Genomic DNA, 22695 nt, shown 5'->3' with positions numbered 1-22695 from the left:
AAGGCGGAGTGCCAAAAAGTGATGCCTTGAAAATGTGGTGCTGGAGAAAACTCTTGAGAGTCCCTTGCACAGCAAGGAGATCAAACAAGTCAATCTTAAAGGAAGTCAACCCTGAATACTGATTGGAATGACTGATGCTGCAGTTGAAACTCCAGTATTTTGGTCATCTGATGCGAACAGCTGACTCGCTAGAAAAGTCCCTGATGCTGGGAAAGAGTGAGGGCAGAAGGAAAGGAGAGCATCAGAGAATGAAGTGGCTGGATGGCATCACCAATGCAATGAACATGAACTCGGGCAAACTACGGTGAGGGACAAAGAGACCTGGCAAGCTGCAGTCCATGGGGTTGCAGAGTCAGACATGACTAAATGACAACAAGTATATGTGTGTGTGTGTGTGTGTGTGTGTGTGTGTGTGTATCTTTTTACCATAATGGCAGGAAACTAGAAATAAATTACAAGAAAAGCACTGTAAAATTCACAAATATATGAAAATCAAACAATATGCTACTGAACAACCTTGAGACAAATGAAAATGCAACTACAACATTCCAGAATCTATACAATGCAGCACAAGTAGTTCTAATCGTAAGAGGGAAGTTTTTAGTGATACAGTCCTACTCGAGAAACAGGAAAAATCTCAAACAAAACCCATATTAGAAGGAAGGAACTAATGAAGGTCAGAGAGGAAATCAATGAAATAGAGTGTAAAAACGCAACAGAAAGTATTAATGAAATTAGCTGTTTTTTGAAAGAATAAGCAAAGCTGACAAATGTTTGCTGGACTCACCAAAAGAAAAAAGAGAGGGCTCAAGTATACAAAATCAGAATTGATAGAGGAGAAATTACAATTAATATCACACAAATTCAAAGGATCAAAGAGATTGCTATGAAAAACTATATACCAACAAAGTGGACAACCTAGAAGAAATGGAAAAATTCCTAGAAGCATGCAGTTTTCCAACACTGAATCATGAAGGTATAGAGAATGTGAATAGACCAGTTACTAGGAAAAAGAACATGCCAGCGATTCAGAAAACAAAAAACAAAACAAAAACAAAAGCCCAGAACCAGACAGTTTTACTACTGAATTTTACCAAAAATTCACAGAAAATTTCTACAATCATCCCTCAGTATCTGCAGGGCATTGCATCCAGAACTCTCTTTGGATATACCAAAATCCACTCACACTCAAATCCCTTATATAAAACGGATGTTGTGCATATAGTTGTCCATGTTCGTGAGTTCCATATTCACAGATTAAAACAACTGTGTTTTGAACTTTATTCATGGTTGGTTGAGCCTGTGAATGTGGCACCCAGGAATAAGGAAAGTCAAGTGTATCTATCCTTCTCAAACCCTTGCAAAAAAATGAAAAGGGAGGAACACTTCCAAACTCATTTTAGGGGGTCAGCATTATCCTGACACCAAAACTAGACAAAGGTACCACAACAAAAGAGAAAATTACAGGCCAATATCCTTGACAAACATAGGTGCAAAAATTCTCAACAAAATTTTAGCAAACTGAATTCAATAATACATTAAAAGAATCAGCAATCCCACTGCTGGGCATACACACTGAGGAAACCAGAAGCAAAAGAGACACATGTACCCCAAGGTTCATTGCAGCACTGTTTATAGTAGCCAGGACATGGAAACAACCTAGATGTCCATCAGCAGATGAATGGATAAGAAAGCAGTGGTACATATACACAATGGAGTATTACTCAGCCGTTAAAAAGAATACATTTGAATCAGTTCTGATGAGATGGATGAAACTGGAGCCGATTATACAGAGTGAAGTAAGCCAGAAAGAAAAACACCAATACAGTATACTAACACATATATATGGAATTTAGAAAGATGGCAATGATGACCCTGTATGCAGGACAGCAAAAAAGACACAGATGTGCATAGTGGACTTTTGGACTCAGAGGGAGAGGGAGAGGGTGAGATGATTTGGGAGAATGGCATTGAAACATGTATAATATCATGTAAGAATCGAATTGCCAGTCTATGTCCGATGCAGGATACGGCACACTTGGGGCTGGTACACGGGGATGACCCAGAGAGATGTTGTGGGGAGGGGGGTGGGAGGGGGGTTCATGTTTGGGAATGCATGTACACCCGTGGTGGATTCATGTCAATGTATGGCAAAACCAATACAGAATTGTAAAGTAAAATAAAAAATAAATTAATTAATTAATTTTAAAAAAAAAAGACCTAACTCAAAAAAAAAAAAAAAGAATCATACACTGTGGTCAAGTGGGGTTTATTCCAGGGTTACAAGGACAGTTTAACATTGCAAAATAATTAACATGATACACTATAATTAAAAAATAATCAGTATCCTATGATCATTTCAATAGATGTAGAAAAAGTATTTGACAAAATTCAACCTCTGTTTATGATAAAAACTCTCAATAATGTGAGTATAGAGAGAATGCACCTCAACACAACAAAGTCCACATGTTATAAAACCATAACTAATATCATACTCAGTGGACACCATATGTAAAATTTTACTCAAAATGAATTAAAGACTTGAATTTAAGACCTGAAACCATGAAACTCCTAGAAGAAAACAGAAAGTAAGCTCTTTTACATTAGTCTTGGCACTGAGTTTTCGGATCTAACTCTAAAAGCAAAAACAGCAAAATTGAAAATATACAAGTAAGACTGTATCAGACTGAGAGGCTTCTGAACAATAAGGGAAACCATCTAAATGAAAATGCAACTTCCTAAATAGGAGAAGCTATTTGCAAATCATATATCAAAACATATAAAGAACTGAAACAAGTCAATAGTTTAAAAAAAAAATAGTTCTATTAAAAAATGGCCAGATTATCTTAAGTAGATAATTTTTTAAAGAAGACATACAGATGGCCAGTAGGGACTTGTGAATATGTTCAAAACCATTAGTTGTCAGAGAAATGCAAATCAAAACCCCCACTGAGATATCACCTGCTAGAATGACTATTATCCAAAAGACAAAAATAATAAGTGTTGGCAAAGATATGGAAACCTTCATTCACTATTGGTGGGAATGAGGAGCCACTCTGGAAAACAAAATGGTGGTTCCTCAAAAAAAAAAAAAATAGAGCTATCATATGATCCCATTTTTGGATATTTATCCCAAGGATATGAAAACACTAATGCAAATAGATATATGCACCCTCAGCATTAGTTAAAATAGCAAAGATATGCAAAAACCTGAATATCCATTGATGGATGAATGGATAAAGATATGGCGTGCATGCACACACACACACACATACACACACACACACCAATGGCATACTACTCAGCCATGTAAAAGAAGGGAATCTCATCATCTGTGACAAGTTTGGACCTTGAAGGTATTATATTAAGTGAATAAGTCAGAAAAAGACAAATACTGTTTTATTTCACTTATATGAGGGAAAAAAACTGAGGAAGAAACAAAAGAAGACAAAGGTAAATTCATAGATACAAAGAAAAGACTGACAGTTACCAGAAAAAAGCATCTTGGCAGGGGATAAAATGAGTGTAGGAGGTCAGATGTATGGTGATGGATGGTAACTAGACTTACTATGGTGATTGTTTTCAGTGTATACAAATATCAAATTACTATATTGTATACTTGAAATTAGTATTATGTAATATATAAATTTTACCTCAGTTTTTAAAAGGGTAAACTGGCATTGCATAATATAGAGATGAATAGTAAAATTCATGTTAATTAACTTTTACAATTTTTTAGTTAAAATGACATTAAATAGTAAATAATAGCAAATAGCAAGCAAATAAACAAGTGAGGAGACTGTGGAAATAAAGCAATAGCTTTACATTGGTGGTATCTTTAATAACGCTTTTCCCCCTGCTTTTTGAACAAGGAGCCCCACATTTTTGGTTTACACTAGACTCTGCAAATTATATAATCAGCCCTAATTAGCAACATACCTTATGAGTACATAGATTTGGAGACTGAGGAAGGCTCCAAAGCTGAATCTTAAGAGATTGTTGGGAACAAGCTTGGAACAGTGAGTTAAGGGAAATGGAGGAAGATGTTCCAGGCAGAGGGAATAAGATGCACTAAGGCCTATGATCCAGAGAGAGCATGACTCCTGTAGAAAACTAGAAAATGTTTGGTTTATCTGAAACTTGAGTTGGAACAGTAGGGTTGAGGGATCTGGCAAGAAATGAATCTGAACACTACAAGACAGGCCAGATCATGAAAGTGCTGGTACATGCTCCTTAGGGGATGGGAAGGTAATGAAGGGTTCTAAACCACAGTGTTATCAGAGAGGGTGGATTGTAGAAACGTCTTTAGTGCCAGGTTTGATTTTTAAGGGTCTCATGCACAGAGCTTTGCTGTTGCCCTTTGAGTCCTACATTGTCAAAGCTCCTGGCCGCTGATTTATCCTTTCACACAATTTGTATACTCCCAGTTGTCAAGCAGAGTATTGTACACTGGTTAGCAATCCCAGGAGAGAACTCTCAATATTTCTACCTATTGCATTCTTTAATTTGAGTCAGCAAGGAAAACACAACTCAGTCAAGCAATGGGTGGAGAAATGCCTTCCTGGTGAGACAGGGCAAGGTCGGCCTAAATCATGGACATTAGTCCCCCTTAGCAAACAGGTTTCTCTCAACAACCAGATCAGGGCAGTTTGCCTGTGTGCACCCCTCCATGCCACAGTGGGACCTCACAAAGGACACATAAGTGAAAAGCGAAGTGAAAGTGAAAGTTGCTCAGTTGTGTCAGACTCTTTGCAATCCCATGGGCTATACAGTCCATGGAATTCTCCAGGCCAGAATACTGGAGTGGGTAGCCCACAGAAGGTCATAAAAACAGCACACGCTGTGTGCGTTCTTTAATGATCTAATAGGCCCAAGGCCTGTTCTTCAGTGATTATATGGGAGTTGAAAACTACTGGCGAGAGACTGCCTTTACCTACACTATCTTTCAAAGTGCAGTTCAAATGCCATCTGCCCCTTGACTCTTTCAGAATTGTTCTAAAAGCTATAAAGGAAATTCACTGGAGATAGTATAACCTTTCCAACAAATAGTGCAACAAATAATTGCATAAGCAATTATTGCATAAGCAAAGGAAATAGGTTCTGATCTATACCTTGAACTAAACATAAAATTTTAAAAAATGGATCTTAAATGTGAACCCTAAAACTAAGAATTCTAAAAGAGGACATAGGAGAAATCTTCGTGACCTTGGGTTAGGCAAAAATGACTTAGATATGACACTGAAATATGCTCCATGAAACAATTACAAATTAGATATTACTAAAATTAAACATTTTTAGTCTTCAAAAATCATTGTTAAGAGAATGGAAAGACAAGCCATAGACTGGAAGAAATATTTGCAAAGTATATATCTGATAACTTAAATTCAAATATATAAAGTCCTATAAAAATAGGAAGAAAACAAAAAACCCAACTTTAAAAAAATGAGCAAAAAACTTAAATATACAATGCCTGTCCACCTGACAAACGTCCGTATAGTCAAAGCTGTGGTTTTTCCAGTAGTCATGTATAGTTGTGACAGTTGAACCATAAAGAAGGCTGAGTGCTGAGGAACTGATGCTTTTGAACATTGTGATGCTAGAGAAGACTCTTGAGAGTCCCTTGGACTGCAAGGAGATCAAACCAGTCAGTCCTAAAGGAAATCAACCCCACAGTGGGAGGACTGAAACTGAAGCTACAGTGCCAAAATACTTTGGCCACTTGATGTGAAGAACTGTGGAAAAGACCCTGATGTTGGGCAATATTGAAGGCAAAAGGAGAAGAGGGTGCCAGAGGATGAGATGTTTAGATAGCATCACCGACTCGATGGACATGAAGTTAAGCAAACTCTGGGAGATATAGGAGGCCACAGGAGCCTGGCATCTGCAGTCCATGGGGTTGCAAAGAGTTGGACATGACTTAGCAATAGTCATGAGCAATAGACGGATATCAAATAAACACATGAAAGATACTCAACATAATTATACTTTCAAGTATATTTATGAGTATTTTTATTGAAGTGTAGTTGATTTATAACGTGCTGATTTCTACTATAACAGCAAAGTGATTCAGTTATACATATATATACACATACTTTTTAATATTATTTTCCATTAGAGTTTATCATAGGATTTTGAATATAGTCTTTTGTATATAATTTTAATTATAAAATTGAAAATAAAGATCTCAGTTAGATATAACTACCTATCAATGCAAAGAAACAGAGGAAAACAACAGAATGGGAAAGACTAGAGATCTCTTCAAGAAAATTAGAGATACCAAGGGAACATTTCATGCAAATATGGGCTTGATAAAGGACCAAAATGGTATGGACCTAAAGAAGCAGAAGATATTAAGAAGAGGTGGCAAGAAAACACAGAAGAACTGTACAAAAAAGAGCTTCACGACCCGGATAATCTCAATAGTGTGATCACTCACCTAGAGCTAGACATCCTGGAATGTGAAGTCAAATGGGCCTTAGAAAGCACCACTATGAACAAAGCTAGTGGAGGTGATTGAATCCCAGTTGAGCTATTTCAAATCCTGAAAGATGATGCTGTGAAAGTGCTGTACTCAATATGCCAGCAAATTTGGAAAACTCAGCAGTGGCCAAAGCACTGGAAAAGATCAGTTTTCATTCCAATCCCAAAGAAAGGCAATGCCAAAGAATGCTCAAACTAACGCATAACTGCACTCATCTCACACGCTAGTAAAGTAATGCTCAAAATTCTCCAAACCAGGCTTCAGCAATATGTGAACCGTGAACTTCCAGATGCTCAAGCTGGTTTTAGAAAAGGCAAAGAAACCAGAGATCAAATTGCTAACATCCTCTGGATCATGGAAAAAACAAGAGAGTTCCAGAAAAACATCTATTTCTGCTTTATTGACTATGCCAAAGCCTTTGACTGTGTGGATCACAATCAACTGTGGAAAATTCTGAAAGAGATGGGAATACCACCCACCTGACCTGCTTCTTGAGAAACCTGTATGCAGGTCAGGAAGCAACAGTTAGAACTAGACATGGAACAATAGACTGGTTCCAAATAGGAAAAGGAGTACTTCAAGGCTATATATTGTCACCCTGCTTATTTAACTTATATGCAGAGTACATCATTAGAAATGCTGGGCTGGAATAAGCACCAGCTGGAATCAAGATTGCTGGGAGAAATATCAATAACCTCAGATATGCCGATAACACCACCCTTATGGCAGAAAGTGAAGAGGAACTAAAAAGCCTCTTGATGAAAGTGAAAGAGGAGAGTAAAAAGTTGGCTTAAAGTTCAACATTTAGAAAACTAAGGTCACGGCATCTGGTCCCATCTCTTCATGGGAAATAGATGGGGAAACAGTGGAAACAGTGTCAGATTTTATTTTTGGGGGCTCCAAAATCACTGCAGATGGTGACTGCAGCCATGAAATTAAAAGACGCTTACTCCTTAGAAAGAAAGTTATGACCAATACAGATAGCATTTGAAAAGCAGAGATATTACTTTGCCAACAAAGGTCCGTCTAGTCAAGGCTATGGTTTTTCCAGTGGTCGTGTATGGATATGAGAGCTGGACTGTGAAGAAAGCTGAGCCCTGAAGAATTGATGCTTTTGAACTGTGGTGTTGGAGAAGACTCTTGAGAGTCCCTTGGACTGCAAGAAGATCCAACCAGTCCATCCTAAAGGAGATCAGTCCTGGGTGTTCATTGGAAAGACTAATGCTGAAGCTGAAACTCCAATCCTTTGGCCACCTCATGTGAAGAGTTGACTCATTGGAAAAGACCCTGATGCTGGGAGGGATTAGGGGCAGGAGGAGAAGGGGATGACAGAGGATGAGATGGCTGGATGGCATCACCGCCTCAGTGGACATGAGTTTGAGTGAACTCTGGGAATTGGTGATGGACAGGGAGGCGTGGTGTGCTCTGACTCATGGAGTCGCAAAGAGTCAGACACAACTGAGCGACTGAACTGAACTGAACCAATCTATTGGGCTTCCCTGTTGCTTCAACAGTAAAGAATCTGCCTGCAATGCAGGAGACCCGGATTTGATCTCTGAGGTGGGAATATCCCCTGCAGAAGGGAATGGCAACCTACTCCAGTATTTGCCTGGAGAATCCCATGAACAGAGGAACCTGGTGGGCTACAGTACAAGGGGTCTCAAAGAGTCAGACACAGCTGAGCAACTAACACTTTCATTTATCATTTTTATTTAGCAGAATGGCTAATACTTTAAAAACATATGAAGTCTTGGGAAGGATTTGGAAGAACTAAATCTTGTATACAGCTAGTGGGCATGTAATATTCAACAACTACTTTGGAAGACAGTTTGGCAGTTTCTTAGCATGTGAAACGTACACTTATAATATGATCCAGTCATTCTACTGCAGGATTTACTCAAGAGAAAAGACAGCATATGACCCCACAGCACTGGTACACACATTTTTTCATGTCTATTTGTAATGGCCAAAAGCTAGAAACAATGCAAATATTCATCACTAGGTGAACAGATAAACAACTTTGGTGTGTCTGCACAGTGGAATACTACTCATCAGTGAAAAGGGAATGGCCCTTTCACTGATGCATGAGACAACATGCATGAGTTCTCAGAGTAATTATGCCGAGAGAGAGAAAGCAGAAACTAAAGAATGCATCAGTTCGGTTCAGTTCAATCGCTCAGTCGTGTCCGAATCTTTGCGACCCCATGAATCGCAGCATGCCAGGCCTCCCTGTGCATCACCAACTCCCGGAGTTCACTCAGACTCTAACGATTCCATTTATATAAGCCTCTTGAAAATGCAAGCAAATTTGCAGTGACAGAAAGCAGATGGTGGCTGCCTGCAGACAGGGAGAAGGGAGGTGGAAAAGAGTTTGTGGGGAGTTACCCAAGGGAGAGATTACAAAGAAGCATGAGAAAAATTGGGGTGTGTGAAAAATATGTTCATTAACTTGATTGTGTTGATGGATTCACAATTGTCTGTGTATATCAAACTTTTCAAATTGTACACTTTAAACATGTGCAAGTTATTCTACATCAATTACATATCAGTAAAGCTTCAAAAAGTCATTTTGGACAGTTTTCCTGGCCAATAATGCATTCTTTTAGTGACTCTGTATTATCCCATCATGATACACCACTTTTTATTCAACACTTTCAGGCCATATTTTTGTTTGTTTGTTTAAACCACCAGAAAATTATGCTATATTTAACAAACTTGTTCATATCTACTTATTACTAAAATAGATATGTTATTGTTTATTATATATTCTTATTTATATAAATATTGCATGTTTATACATGTTACATTAGAAAAAATGATGTAGGTTCAAGAAGGTGTATTTCTGCTTTTCACGTATTTTATGTGCAGTTTTTACTTTTAATGCCTTTTACCAGAGAAGTTTCCAAAATGGTTTATAGCAATTCACATTCCCATAAAAATCAAAGTGCCTCAAATGAACTTATTTGCAAAACAGAAATAGAATCAAAGATGTAGAAAACAAACTTACAGTTATCAAGGGGAAAACGAGGTAGGGAGGGATCAATTGTGAGTCTCGGACTGACATATACACAGTACTATATATGAAATAGATCACTAATAAAAACCCACTGTATAGCACTGGGAACTATACTCAGTACTCTGTAATGGCCTATATGGGAAAGGAATCTAAAGACTGGATACATGTATATACTTCACTGTGCAATCCACTATGCAACCATTCCTTGGAGAAGGAAATGGCAACCCACTCCAGTATTCTTGCCTGGAGAATCCCATGGAGAATCTCCATTGGAGGAGCTTGGTGGGCTACAGTCCACGGGTTGCAAAGAGTCGGACACGACTGAGTGACTTCACTTCACTTTCACTTTCACTTCACGTGCAACAGAAAGTAACACAACCTTGTAAATCAACTGTTCTCCAGTAATGATTTTTTTTTTTAAGCACTGAATTTAACCGCTCAATCATTTTGCCAATGTGTAACATCAAAAATGTTATCTAATTCTCTGTTAAGGTGGTATTTCTCTGTAATTCAGAAAGGTTTCACACATTTATCCATCCTTTCCCTCTTACTTCGCTGATTGTTCTTATTCCTTTAACAAAACAAGAGGGTCTTAAGACATACTAGTTGAATGAATAAATAAAGATGTCTCATAATTAGAATTTTCTTTATCAATTGATAGGAACTCTTTGTATACTGGGCTGTTATAATTTTCCTACTATCTGAATTGTTTTCCATTTCTTGTTTGTCTCTTGATATTGTTTATGCGATATATTGAAGCCCACAAGAGAGTTTTTGGTACATGATGAGTACAAAGCTGATAAAATCTGTAAACCACTCCATAAATCTTGGTGTGTCCAGTAATCATGTTGCTGCCCCATCTCTAATTACGTTCAATGTGTCTATTACTGTGTCTCCAGGATAGTTTAATGACTCTAGAGCTGCTGCTGCCAAATCTCTTCAGTCGTGTCCGACTCTATGTGACCCCATAGACAGCCTCCCACCGGGCTCCCCCGTCCCTGGGATTCTCCAGGCAAGAACACTGGAGTGGGTTGCCATTTCCTTCTCCAATGCATGAAAGTGAAAAGTGAAAGTGAAGTCACTCAGTTGTGTCTGACTCTTAGCGACCCCATGGACTGCAGCCCACCAGGCTCCTCCGTCCATGGGATTCTCCAGGCAAGAGTACTAGAGTGGGGTGCCATTGCCTTCTCTAGACTCTAGAGCAAGGCCTCTCATATCACCTGTGGCCCTTATTTTACTAAATCAGGAAGCAAGACACAAGCAAAAGAATAGCCTTTCCAGCCCTACAGACAGACTGGAAATAAGAGAGTGACTGTTAGCCAAAATGAGGGGAGAGCATATCTTTTAGGATATTTACAATGAGTAGTTAAGGAATATAAATATGATATATCCTAAAGATAAAGTTCGACTTCCCAGGTGGAACTAGTGGTAAAGAACCACCTACCAGTGCTGGAGACATTAGAGACCTGGGTTTGATCCCTGGTCAGGAAGATCCCCTGGAGAAGGAATTGGAACCCACTCCAGTATTTTTGCCTGAAGAATCCCTTGGACAGAGGAGCCTGGACGGCTACAGTCCACAGGGTCACAAAGAGTCAGACATGACTGAAGTGACTTATCACAGCACAGCACAAAGATAAGTTTGGTTTCTCTATATAATAAAGTAGTTCATATTTTTTCACTGATAATTTAATTTCACTTATATGATGTTCTGTTCTCAAAAGAACTTAAAAAAAGGTAAACTCGAATATTGACATTTAAGATTGCTACTAACTGAATTGTGTTCAGAATCCTGACTCACTTTGAGTTGAGATTTATAAAGCCACAGTGCTGTGTATAGTAAATACTGGTTGAAGGAATGACTAGAGGAATCTCAGAAAGTAGAATTTTAGAAATGTAAGGAAATTTTATGCAGTCTGGTTACCTCATTTTCAAGTGAAGAATGAGGTCAAGGAGAGTGGGTGACTTGCTGGGTTCAGCCAGTGAGTTTAGGTAGGGTTGGGATAGATACTCTGCTTTAGGACACCCTACCTAACACCCTTAGTTAATTCAATACTTAATAAGAGGTACCCACTCCTGGGCATATGTCCAGACAAAACCATACTTTAAAAAGATTCATGGACTTCAGTGTTCACTGCGGCACTATTTATAATAGCCAGGACATGTCCATCAACAGAGGAACGGATAAAGAAGACGGGGTACATGTATACAATGGAGTATTGTGTCTGTGCTTGCTCAGTGGTGTCCAGGTCTTTGTGACCCCATGGACTGTAGCCCACCAGGTTCCTCTGTCCATGGAGTTTTTCAGGCATGAATACTGGAGTGGGTTGCCACGTCCTCCTCCAGAGGATCTTCCCGACACAGGGATTGAATTTATATCTTCTGTTGCTCCTGAGTTAGCAGGTGGATTCTTTCCCACTTGTGCCACCTGGGAAGCCTACAATGTAATATTACTCAGCCATAAAAAAGAACAAAGTAATGCCACTTGCAGCAACATGGATGGGCCTAGAGCTTATCATACTGAGTAAAGTATGTCAGACAGAGGCAGACAAATACGGTATCATTTATATAAAGAACCTGTTTATAAAACATAAATAAATGGATGTAGAAAATAAACTTATGATTCCTGAAGGGGAAATGGGGGGCATAAATTGGGATATTGGAATTGACATATATATATATATATATATATATATATATATATAGTTCAATATGTAAAAGAGATAACTAATAAGAACCCACAGTATACCACAGGAAACTCTACCAAATATGCTATAATGACCTAAATGGGAAAAGAATCTAAACAAACAGTGGATTTGTGTATATGTATAACTGATTCACTTTGGTGTGCACTTGAAACTAACCAAACGTAAATCAACTATGCTCCCCCCACAAAAAAGAAAGTATAAAAGCCCAAACAACAACAAAAACCCTTATCCATTTGTCTCTAACCAAGCATTGGACAAATAGGTGAAGAAGCTTGGTTTTCCTTTGTGTTTAATGGGAAGAGCATACTCCTGCTTTTGTAGTTGATTCTCAGGTAATTAAAGTGTGTTCTTACTTGTTCGCAGCAGCTCAACTCAGCAGAAGAGGAAAGTTGGGCTGAGGGATGCTAAGACACTAGTCCAGTCACTTAGGACCTGAGCTGGGTCCTGAGTGTCCAGTTTTGATTCTTACACTGTTTGTAGAAGGCAGCCTCAGGATGAAGACACTAAGAAAAATGGTGACCTATCTACATTCTTATTTTGCTGTATACTAGTTGTCACTATGTTTTATGGGTTAAATAGACCTCTGCCATAGATATGACTATGTTCACCTCAGATAACATGGTCAGATGTCTTATATGATATGAAGCTTACACCCAACTTGAACATTGACCTGAAATCATTTCTGACCCAATAAGATTTTTATCCATCTTATAAAATATATGTGCTCCCCATTCCTGGCACGTCTTGGATGCCTCATCCATCCTGCCAACTTCATGAGCAAAGCACTCATGGACTTCCTTTCCCCCATGGCCTTCAGAATGTGATGAAACTTAGAATTCCTTGTGAGAAGAGGCAGCTGCAGGGACATTCTATCTGAATTCTTTTAAACATAAGTGATTTAAGTCACTTCCTTTTTACTTTGTTTTAGTTCATTTTAATAATAATACATTTGCATTAGTCAAAGACATTCAAAAATAAATAAGAGAAAGTATATAGGGAAAAATTTTCCTTGTATCTTTATCCTTGTCAACTAGTCCTCCTTTTAGGCAGATTAGGTTTTGGGTACATTCTTCCAGAGTTATTTTATACATATACAAGTGTATAGGTGTGTCTGTTCATAGATGTGTACTTATATTTATTCACCTTTTCAAAAATGATTTCATTCTATACACGACATTTTGTACTTTGAGTTTTTCACTTTATAGTATAGCCTGGAACTTTTTCCGGGTAAGTATGTAAAATAGTTCTTTATTCTTTTTATTGCTGCAGAGTATTCCATTGTGTGGATATAGCATAATTTGTTTAACCAGTCTTCTACTAATAAATACTAAGGTATTCTTTTCTATGCTTGTTATTGCAGAAAAAGTTGAAATAATGCTGTACATTGATTATTTTATTAACCTGTGACAGTACATTTGAATTGGGTAAATTTCAAGCAGTGGAATTTCTGGGTCATGGCACAAAATACATTTATTTTGATGAACACTGCCAAATTTCCCTGCATAGGAATGTTAGAACTATATAGAATCTTCTTGTTTTCTTATGATCCTGTGAATCTAAATATATGTGCTTTGTTGTTTGGAGTTAGGAAGCAAACTTTTTATAAAGTATAGGAAGAGAAATAGAGTAAAGCATGTGTGCTTAGTCACTCAGTTGTGTCATCTCTTTGGGAACCAAGGATGTAGCCTGCCAGGCTCCTCTGACCATGGAATTCTCCAGGCAAGAATACTGGCATGGGTAGCCATTTCCTTCTTCAAGGGATCTTCCAACCAATCTGAGCTTCCAGGAAGCTATTACTATTGAGTAATGCCAGTAGCAAATATCAGAGAAGGCAATGGCACCCCACTCCAGTACTCTTGCCTGGAAAATCCTATGGATGGAGGAGCCTGGTAGGCTGCAGTCCATGGGATCTCGAAGAGTCGGACATGACTGAGCGACTTCACTTTCACTTTTCACTTTCATGCATTGGAGAAGGAAATGGCAACCCACTCCAGTGTTCTTGCCTGGAGAATCCCAGGGACGGGGGAGCCTGGTGGGCTGCCATCTATGGGGTCACACAGAGTCGGACACGACTGAAGTGACTTGGCAGCAGCAGCAACAAATATATTTCCGTGACATTAATATGTGCCAGGCATTTCTAAGAGCTTTACATTGATCAGTGGGTGAATATTTTCTCCACTACCTCTTTCATTTCTCCAAACAAGAATTCTGCACACTCAGCTGAAAATATTTTCTAGTAATTATATAATAAAACATAAAAATTGAGGAGGGTTTTTCTTTCAACATTTTAATCTTCAAATCTTTTCTCAGTGATTGTTGGAAAGAATACCAATTTCTTCCTAATTTATAGCCTGCTTCCCACTTCTTTTTTGCCATCTTTTCTCTTTCCTTCCTCCTAATCTTCCTCCCATATGCAAACTTCTCTGCACACCACCACAGCACATCACTGTGTGGAGGGGCAGGTCCTAATAGAATCTTGTGAGTAGTTTCTTATTTCCATGTAAAACATTTAATGGACTTGTTCCTCTTAGGATGGGCAGTGGCTGTTTTCTTTGTCCTCTGTAGTTTATCCAGGATTTCATTTTTACTCACCAAGAATGAGTCATTTTCCAATATCTTAATTTTTCTTTTCTTTGATTACCAGCGCATTTTGTTGATGGTCTGTTTAGAGCTTGTTTTCTCAGTGGTTTACTCTGGGGGACCAGCAGCAGCAAATGAGAACAGGAAGCACTTCGCAGAGCCTGCCACGTGCTGGTCTCTGTGCTAAGGACTTCCACACTGCTCTTGGGGTGCAGAGCTTATGTGTCTTCTCCCGTCCCTCAACTACATCTTTCACTTGCAACATGCACCTCGCACCAGGCACTCCTTCATTCTGAGACCTGGCTGATGCACGGGTATGGCTTTCAGGGTGTCTCCGAAGGATAAGGCTATCTGTAGAATAAGGCTGAACCAGTGGCATGCAGGTGGTAGAAAAGGCCAGAAAGGTGAATCCCCCTCCATGGTCTCATTGGGGACGGCTGTGAAGTCCACACAGCCCAGCTCTTCTCTGGCAACCCTCCTGTAGAAACCCCATTAAACTTCCCTGTGTTCAGACTGGGCTGCGTGCTGGGTCTTCTCACCTTTTGTGGAAGAGCCAACATGGCAGGAATCCTGCTGCGTTGTGTCAAATCTCGTCTCATTTTCCTTTCACCCTCATAGTTGCCGCCCTAGGCTTATCGCAACCACTTGATCTATCCTTACCATGATGTTTGCCTCTGGATCTTCTTTGCAGAGGACCCCAGCTCAGATCTATACATCAACTTATTTAGCCCTCACAGGAACTCTACTAGGTAGATACCGTTCTTCCCCATTTCAAAGAGGATGAGACTGAGACACAGGGGCTTCACTGACTTATCCAAGGTCACAGAGTTACTTTGTGCCAGCACTGGATTTCAGTATACTCTACCTCTAGTCCTGATGCTCTTAACTACTGCTCTCAGCTGCCTTACGGTATAAAGCCTCTTGGAGCCGAGACATGGAGCAACCCCTAGGCTCACTCACTAGCTAAGTGACTTGTTCCTGAGCAACTTCTTTCCATCATGGGATTTGAATTTGAACTTCAGCAAAATGATCATTTGTTTTATGTCATGGACCTTGGGAGGACCTTTGAAACTGAATTCCCAGGGATTGTTGTGAGTATGGAATGCTTCACGTACATTTTTCTGAAAATTTGGCACATACAGGCAACCCATATGCTGATCATATTTTCTGGTCTAAGCCTGACATATGTAGCACCTCACCTCAGTTCTTCCATGCTAGATGACAAGTGACCCCGGAAATCTGAAACTCATGGCTAAAACACATAAACACGACACAGTTAAAGCTAGTGGACACGGGAAAGATTGGGAAGGAACTTTTTATATAGAACTTTCTGGTAGGATAACATTATCCTCCCTTCCACATTTGACCTTCAACTCCCAAGAAACCTGGGCTTAACGGCTTTGATTCACTCTCATAATAAGGTGACTGAGTAAGGCTGACTTTATGAGTCCTGTCCTTGAATGCTGATGGAGAACGCTGTAATAAGAGAGTTAGAAGGCCACTACCAGGCAGCTCCGTGATACAGAATCTGCCTGCCGATGCAGGAGGCGCAGGGAACGTGGATTTGACCCCTGGGTTGGGAAGATTCCCCGGAGGAGGGCACGGCAACCCGCTCTAGTATTCTTCCCTGGAGAATCCCATGGACAGAGGAACCTGGTGAGCTCTAGTTCCTGGAGCTGCAAAGAGTCAGACATGATTTAGGGACAGCACACACACACTCACTCTAAAAGAGGTCACTGGAAAAGAATCAGAGACAGCAAGAATAACGGCTTAAACGTCAGAAGCCTCTCTGTAGAACAGTCAGAGAACACTGAACATCATACCTCTTGGGGTTTGGTGCAGATGTTTTGAGGTAAATATAGTTTGCATTGTTGCTCTCCCTGTCAAAAACTAATCTCTTTGAGACCAATCTCTGAAACCCTGTCCTGTGATTAAATGAGGAGACTCTGGAGAAGCTTCAAATGTTACTGAGTGAGATGCAGCAGATGGTAATTAGGGCTTGTCCGAGCTGTGTCATGACCCTGAATGACCAGTTCCTGGTGTCAAAATTCAAAATGACTGTCTTGTTCCAGAATCACATATCTTAAACAAAAGAGAGTGTCATAAAGTGGAGCCCAGCTAGAGATTGTCTTGACTCCATAGCTTGGCCCTCACCAACCACTGAGGAGGGCAGGAAGTCTCTGATGTGTGTCCAGAATTTGCTGGGTATGAGAGGAGTGTTAGCCATTGGGTCTCTAAGCACATTACGTGGGCATGTATGTCAGTCACTGGCCACCTAGGAGCAGGTGTGGGTTTTGTAAAGCTAGTGGCTCTCCTTAACATCCAAATTCCTCCCAGGCTCTGTGGGCTTACCAGAGCTATTATTTGTCATTTGTTCAGTCTACATCTTTTTGAGATAATATGGCAATGCATAAGACCACAGCTGTGCCCTTCCTCAAATCCTTTCCTATTTAGACTTGGGTTTTGTCTGATGAAGAGAAATTTACCATAAAGCACAATGTCTTCTGGGTATGACTGGCCGAGCCAAATAGGATGGGGATATCGCCTGACTTTTAAAGAAGCTTCAATTCTGAAAGGCCAGTTTGCAAGCCTCACACATTTTGTCACTGACACCAAGCTGGGAAAGAAGCTAAAATATTTTGATCACTGGGTATGGGCCTTTGTGGCAGATGGTCTCTTCAGCAGTATTCCATTTGGGGGGTCAGTGGGGGAGAGAGGAAGATATCCAAATAGAATATATAAAGTCAAGGAGATGCAAACTTGGCCTCATTTTACAAGGTTTTGTGCCAAACTTTGGAACACCCGTGTGTCTCCAGTCCAGCGGGTAGAGGTTCCCTGTCTGAGCAATGTGACAAGGATGACGGTTCATTTAAACAGTCTGCTGGGAGGATTTGCTGGGGTGGGAACCCAGGGGCCAGGGAGCTTGGACAGGATGGGAAAATGTGTATGCCGGTACCATGGGGCAGGAAGGGGAGGGGTGCTTGCCGTTCTGTTTGCACAAACCATTGGTAGGAAGAAAGTTGTCAGAGGCATGTGTTTAAGTAAAAAGCTTTGAGAAATGCAGCAGAGAAAAGAGCTGAATCATCTTAGGCGACTTTGCATAGGGCTGAAACCCCCAGCACAACTCCTTGTCCCAGCACCTGGATGCTGCCAGCTGAGCACAGGCTGGCAGGGGTCCAGAGACTGAGTTTGCCCAGCAGATTGGACCCCACCCCTACTCTCACCAAATAACCATTATGATAATGCAAATAAACTCAGAAAAAAGCATGGGACATTACAAGCTACCAAGCAGAACCTGGCCTCTTAGAGGTCAACAAGACTGCCAGTTCCAGCTCACTAAGTTTTCTGTCTTGATGTTATTTATTTGTTTGCCTGGAAACTGAAGCTTTTGTATGAAAACTCTTAGGCAGAGCAAGAAAATCATTGGTGGGGGGGACCATTTTCCCCAAAGGCCCAGTGTGTACAGAATTGACAGACAGAAAACCAGAGAAGGATATTATAATGGCTTACCATTGCCCACTGAGCCCCAGGTTGAAGATATCTTTCCTGGTTGCCTTTAGTCCTTGGTGGATTTGTGCTTGGACTAACTTTTGTTGTCTCAGGGAGCAGAGGCCATTTTGAGGACCCTCACAAGGGCGGCTGGTGAGCCATCACACACCGGTGCCTACCTGATTGGCCCCTCAGGCGATGGTGAGCTCCGGGGATCATGTTGCTGAGCAGTAGCTGTGCTTTAAGACTTGTTCCACTCTTAGGGGAAGAGAAGAGAGAAAGTTGGCCCACAGGGAGCACACTGCTTATAACTTATATAAGTCATGTGATTTGATTCCTTTTCTCTTGCCATAAAAAGACCAACTGAAGCTTCAAGGTAATTACTCAGAACTAGCAGTTTAAGATAGAGAAGGAAATGGCAACCCACTCCAGTGTTCTTGCCTGGAGAATCCCAGGAATGGGGGAGCCTGGTGGGCTGCCGTCTATGGGGTCGCACAGAGTCGGACACGACTGAAGTGACTTCGCAGCAGCAGTTTAAGACAGGGGACCCCAACTTGCAGAATCTAATGCCTGATTATCTGAGGTGTAGCTGATGTAATAAAAATAGGAATAAAGTGCACAGTAAATGTAATGAGCTTGAATCATCCTCAAACTACCCTCCCCCATCCATGGAAAAAATGGTCTTCCATGACATGGATCTCTATAGCCAAAGAGTTGGGGATCATTTGTTTAGGACACCTGGTCTCTGGTACCTTCCCTTAACTAGCCATAAGAAGTGGCAGCAAGAGTAGTCAGAGAATGGTTTTCTTTCTTTGATACACTCATAGAAAAACATGATAACATAGAGCATACTACAGTTTACAAAGTGCTTCCCATTCACTTTTAGATTTTATCTTGGCAGTAACAAGCACGGATGCCTCTAGTCTACAGATATGGAAAATGAGTTTAAAAAGGTCAAGTGATTTGCACAAAGCAAGACAACTCATTAACAGAGAGCTGGGACAAAAAGGCAAAAACTTGAGATTTCTGACAGAAAGCCTGACATTCCTATTCCTTTTACATAACTGCCTTACTTTTGGAGAGTGAGTGCTAAGTGAGTGCATCACTGTGAAACCTGTAGATCTTTGGGGAACTTTTAAAATGGAAATAGCCTAGTACAAAATGAGGCTAATTTTCCTTCTTTGCTGGAGAGATTAGCTCCGGAAAAGCTGTAGCAGCAGCCAGGATGAGTCTGATGAGTCTGATTGGAACAGGAAACATCCTTTCGGCTCCCCCCCTCCGCCGGCGCCCCCCCCCCCTCTCCCCACCCCCCCCCCCGCCCTCTGCTTCTCCCCACCATCCCCCACGCCACCTTCTGGAGTAGAGAGATGACTGGATTTTTGTTGTTGTTGTTGCAATTTTTGCATATCTCTGGCACATGTTGCCAATCATCTTTCAACCCTTGCTGTGGTTGTGCAGTTTAGGTCCTGGGCAGGAGGTAAGACTGGAACTTTGAGTTTCTCTGTGCTTCCTGAAACTTCAACAGCAGCTGCTAGAAAACTGAAAAGGGGAGAGTAAGATGTTCATTTCTCTCCTATTTTTACTCTCAACATTTTATGTAACTTCAGACATTCAGAAAAGTTACCTACATGGATGTGAGAGTTGGGCTGTGAAGAAGGCTGAGCACTGAAGAATTGATGCTTTTGAACTGTGGTGTTGGAGAAGACTCTTGAGAGTCCCTTGGACTGCAAGGAGATCCAGCCAGTCCAATCTGAAGGAGATCAATCCTGGGATTTCTTTGGAAGGACTGATGCTAAAGCTGAAGCTCCAGTACTTTGGCCACCTCATGCAAAGAGTTGACTCATTGGAAAAGACTCTGATGCTGGGAGGGATTGGGGGCAGGAGGAGAAGGGGACGACAGAGGATGAGATGGCTGGATGGCATCACAGACTCGATGGATGTGAGTTTGAGTGAACTCCAGAATTGATGATGGGGTCGCAAAGAGTCAGACACAACTGAGCGACTGAACTGAACTGAACTGAACTGAACTGAACCTTCTTAACTTTCTTAGATCTTCCTAACTTCGGCTAGTTGTCCCAGTACTATCATGCGTACAAAATAAACTATTAGATTGTGCTTTGCATTCAAGAGTCATATCTCTAGCTGTCTTTGATCTGGACATTTCTCAGTCTTTCTTTCACTCTGATGGGCTTGACACTTTTGAAGATGACAAGTCCATTATTTTGTAGACTGTCTTTCAGTTCAGGCTTGTCTGCTGTTTCATTCTGGTTGGATTCTAGAAGTGAAGAAAAAAAATGTCAATAATAAAAGCACAGATAAGTATCCCAGGTTAAAATGGTTGTTTCCTCTTTTTTCTTCCCATTCTACTGTTTTCCATCACTTAGTACCAATTTTCTTTAGACCAAGGACACTATATTTAAGTGCTCATTTTTTAACAGATTAACATTTTATTAATCCCACTTCATTGCTGTTTTTGTGGTAGGTATGATGACTTTTTTATTGTACTTTATCTATTTACATATACATGTATCTGTTCTTTTTTAAGATCTTTTCCCATTTGAGTTGTTACATAATATTGAGCAGAGTTCCATATACTGTACAGTATATCCTTGTTGGTTATCTGTTTTAAATATAGCAGTATTTACATGTCCACCCAAACTCCCTAACTATCCCTTTCCCCCTTCTCCCATTTGTACTTTTCTGTTTTGTAAATGCTCATTTGAATAACTTTTAAATATTCTGCTCATAAGCTCTTTTAAAAATCTCTCACCATTCTCTCCTTTTTTGAAGTATAATGTGTTTGCTCCTTTGTCTCCTTTTCATTGGTTTCTTACACATTTCCAAGAAGTCGTGTGTGTGTCCGGTGTCCCTAGATGTACAAACCATATACCTTTTATTAAGGACATCCCTAAGTCCGTTTTGTCCCATGCTTAAAACACTATTTTTGTTTTCGGTGATTGCTTCTCATTTGGTTAGTGAAGTGATCCTCAGGGCAGGAATCCATTTGGTATTTAGCAAAGTGTGTAAGCATGACAAGATCTCTTGAAAACAAGCTCTGAAAGTCTGAGAGTCATTAGCAGAGGCTGGGCAGGGTGGGCTGGACAGAAGATGAAACAAGTAGGCTGTCGTCATTTTGAAGTGAAGCGCTTTCTGTTTCTTTTTAATGCTGAGTTGAAGGTGGCTAGAGAGGAACTGAGAGCAACTTCCTGGGTGCTTTCCATGTCTCCTTCCTCTCTACCAGCTCATCATACTCACCCCATCACACAGCAGAGTTATTACAAAGGAGGGAGAGAAACTATCAGGAACATGTTCTGAAATTACTGGAGAAAGAGCAACTCCCGTCTGGAGAGTAGGAAAAAATAGAATACAAATATATCCATTCTGTTCTTACTATTTTATTGTGGGATGCTGGTCAGGGACAGTTCCAAAAGAGAGTGAGGTTGTGGAAGTGACGATTTGCTGTAGAAAGAAAGGGAACTGTGGAAAAAATACAGTAGTTAAAAATGAAGTGTGTATTTCCTATGCCCCCACAGACTTGGAAATGCTTCCAAGTGGTGTCATGCGGAGGGAATTTTGTGGCTTGTCTCTGATTCATGCCAGTCCTCCTGGGTACATACTCCTGGAGATGATGTATCAGAAGGCAGGTCAACATGACTTAGGTTGATTAAAGGGCTGTTATCTAATGGTTATCATAACTTTCTATAGAGCCCAAGTTTCACTACTTCCTTTGTATTTTTAATTCAAAATTTAGGCTTTGTGATTTGGAAGGAAACACAAGAAGTGGGTGATGGAGAGCCTGCAAAAATCCAGAATCCCTTCATTTATGTACCTGAGTTCTTCCTACTAGATGTGTTTGCCTGCACATAAGCCAGGGAGCAAAGACTTAACTCGATGATGTTAAAGTATTCAGCTTTTAAAGGCCCAAGACATAGAACCAAATTGTGGTTGCAAAAAGAAGAAACTAAAAATACTTTACATGAATAAAAATGTTATGTTATTTGCTGGGGACTTGCCTGGAGGCCAGTGGTTAAGACTTTGCCTTCCAATGCACAGGGAGTGGGTTCTATCCTTGGTTGGGGAGCTAGGATCCCACATGCCTCATGGCCAAAAAAAACTAAAGCATAATACAAAAGCAATGTTGTAAGAAATTCAATAAAAAATGTAAAAACGGTCCATATAAAAAAACCTTATAAAAATGTTTGTGCTCTTACTCTATAATAAACTCTTTCTCTTTTTATTCTCCACCCTCCATAAGTTTATGCTGATCTTTATCACTTTTAGGGCAGGGTCATATGAACATTCAAAGTTTTAATGTTTTCACACACTTAAGAATTCAATTCAATTCACACTGACTTAGCCTCTAGTATGCCTAAGACGGGCTTCCCAGGTGGCTCATTGGTAAAGAATCCACCTGTCAATGAAGG

The sequence above is a fragment of the Oryx dammah genome, unplaced genomic scaffold (assembly GCF_014754425.2).
Source record: "Oryx dammah isolate SB20612 unplaced genomic scaffold, SCBI_Odam_1.1 HiC_scaffold_12, whole genome shotgun sequence".
NCBI classification, from domain to species: domain Eukaryota; kingdom Metazoa; phylum Chordata; class Mammalia; order Artiodactyla; family Bovidae; genus Oryx; species Oryx dammah.
The sequence above is the reverse complement of the archived record's forward strand: the minus strand, read 5'-3'. Positions refer to the sequence as shown.